The 2,682-nt window shown below is 56.4% G+C and overlaps 1 non-coding gene across 1 annotated transcript in view; it reads left to right on the top strand.

The window, feature by feature from the left end:
• Positions 1-989: 989 nt before the first annotated feature.
• The window catches only part of LOC145656893 (18S ribosomal RNA), a 1,839-nt gene continuing 146 nt past the window's right edge, over positions 990-2,682 (top strand). The window contains exon 1 of the ribosomal RNA XR_014122483.1: positions 990-2,682. This exon is cut by the window's right edge and continues 146 nt beyond it. This is a non-coding gene — a ribosomal RNA (18S ribosomal RNA).

Genomic DNA, 2,682 nt, shown 5'->3' with positions numbered 1-2,682 from the left:
AGCACGAGGCAATGGAGAGCATGCAAAGCGATGGGGAAAGCCATGCACGGCAATGGCCACGAAAAAAAAAAAAAAAATCACCACGGAAGGAACGTGAAGAACAAGGAGGAGTGTAGTGACACTGCCCAAAGCTGCCCGGTGTTGCAGGGGTCTATTGGTGTGTTGCTTCCTTGTTTGGTAGAGTGGAGTACCAGACCCGCCAGGGGTAGGCAAACCATTCCCCTACGGTAAGTGAGGAGCCAGCCATTTGACGAGCGGGTGTCCACGTGTACGGGTGCGAGCGCTATCCCCCCACACGGGGTTAGGCCACGGCCTTAGGTGGACGTCTGCCGACCAGCCCCGGCTGATCCAGAACTTCTGATGTGGAGAGCGGTTTTGACAGATCCTCCCTGGTTCTAGCGGGTCAAGCCTCTGATGGGGGGTGGGGGTTATTTTGTAACCCATCCCAGAAACTCTCTGGGGGAGACTCAGACGGCCAGTCTGTCTACTCAGTTGTCCTATACTGGTGTCTGTGGTTTGGGAGGAAGGGAGTGCCCTGCTTTGTTGGCCTCCTCTTCAAACCTACCTGGGCCCACGAATCACTCTTCTTGGTTACATCACGAAACGTAGGTTGAGCGAGGCTAGGGGGGAGGGAATTCGACGAGGGTCTTTCCCTTGTCCCCCCACCAGCGGCCCACGAAAATCAAAACGGCGTGAAGAGAGGGAACGCCGAAAGCACCTGGAGTCGGCCGTCCGCACCTCCGGAGGAGGTGGACGGGGTACGGTGCGGGCATGACCGGATGGGACAGCTTTGCATCAAGGTGAGAGGTCGGCGTCCGAAGGCCAGAGGGCGGTGCGCGAGCCACGTTTACACTGGCGCGGAAGCTGTCCTGGGTAGCCCTGTATGGCGTCTGGACCTGACGGCGCACGCACTTACAACCCGCTGCTTCCTAGCCCCCGGAAGGGGAGGCGGATGTCACTCGTGGTTCATCCCAGACCACGGTGCAAACTACCTGGTTGATCCTGCCAGTAACATATGCTTGTCTCAAAGATTAAGCCATGCAGGTCTAAGTGCACACGGCCGGTACAGTGAAACTGCGAATGGCTCATTAAATCAGTTATGGTTCCTTTGATCGCTCCACACGTTACTCGGATAACTGTGGTAATTCTAGAGCTAATACATGCAAACGAGCGCTGACCCTTCGGGGGATGCGTGCATTTATCAGACCCAAAACCCATCCGGGGGGCTCGGGCCCCCCGGCCGCTTTGGTGACTCTAGATAACCTCGGGCCGATCGCGCGCCCTCCGCGGCGGCGACGTCTCATTCGAATGTCTGCCCTATCAACTTTCGATGGTACCATAGTCGGCTACCATGGTGACCACGGGTAACGGGGAATCAGGGTTCGATTCCGGAGAGGGAGCCTGAGAAACGGCTACCACATCCAAGGAAGGCAGCAGGCGCGCAAATTACCCATTCCCGACACGGGGAGGTAGTGACGAAAAATAACGATACAGGTCTCTTTCGAGGCCCTGTAATCGGAATGAGCGTATCCTAAACCCATGGGTGAGGACCCATTGGAGGGCAAGTCTGGTGCCAGCAGCCGCGGTAATTCCAGCTCCAATAGCGTATATTAAAGTTGCTGCAGTTAAAAAGCTCGTAGTTGGATGTCGGGAGTGGGCTGGCGGTCCGCCGCGAGGCGTGCCACCGCCTGTCTCAGACCCTGTCTCCCGGTGCCCCCCGGATGCCCTTGGCTGGGTGTCCGGACGGGGCTCGGAGCGTTTACTTTGAAAAAATTAGAGTGTTCAAAGCGGGCCCGCTTCTCGCCTGAATACCTGAGCTAGGAATAATGGAATAGGACTCCGGTTCTATTTTGTGGGTTTCCTGAACCAGGGCCATGATTAAGAGGGACGGCCGGGGGCATTCGTATTGCGCCGCTAGAGGTGAAATTCTTGGACCGGCGCAAGACGGACGAAAGCGAAAGCATTTGCCAAGAATGTTTTCATTAATCAAGAACGAAAGTCGGAGGTTCGAAGACGATCAGATACCGTCGTAGTTCCGACCGTAAACTATGCCGACCCGCGATCCGGCGGCGTTATTCCCATGACCCGCCGGGCAGCGTGAGGGAAACCACGAGTCTGTGGGTTCCGGGGGGAGTATGGTTGCAAAGCTGAAACTTAAAGGAATTGACGGAAGGGCACCACCAGGAGTGGAGCCTGCGGCTTAATTTGACTCCAACACGGGAAACCTCACCCGGCCCGGACACGGAAAGGATTGACAGATTGATAGCTCTTTCTCGATTCTGTGGGTGGTGGTGCATGGCCGTTCTTAGTTGGTGGAGCGATTTGTCTGGTTAATTCCGATAACGAACGAGACTCCGGCATGCTAAATAGTTACGCGGCCCTCCGCGGTCGGCGTCAAACTTCTTAGAGGGACAAGTGGCGTTCAGCCACGCGAGATGGAGCAATAACAGGTCTGTGATGCCCTTAGATGTCCGGGGCTGCACGCGCGCCACAATGGTTGGATCAGCGTGTGCCTACCCTACACCGAGAGGTGCGGGTAATCCGCTGAACCCCATTCGTGATGGGGACTGGGGATTGCAATTATTCCCCATGAACGAGGAATTCCCAGTAAGCGCGGGTCATAAGCTCGCGTTGATTAAGTCCCTGCCCTTTGTACACACCGCCCGTCGCTACTACCGATCG

This window comes from Electrophorus electricus, unplaced genomic scaffold (genome assembly GCF_041902795.1).
Source record: "Electrophorus electricus isolate QZ-2024a unplaced genomic scaffold, ASM4190279v1 Scaffold95, whole genome shotgun sequence".
NCBI lineage: Eukaryota > Metazoa > Chordata > Actinopteri > Gymnotiformes > Gymnotidae > Electrophorus > Electrophorus electricus.
Note: the sequence above shows the minus strand (reverse complement) of the source record. Positions and strands in the feature narration are given on the sequence as shown.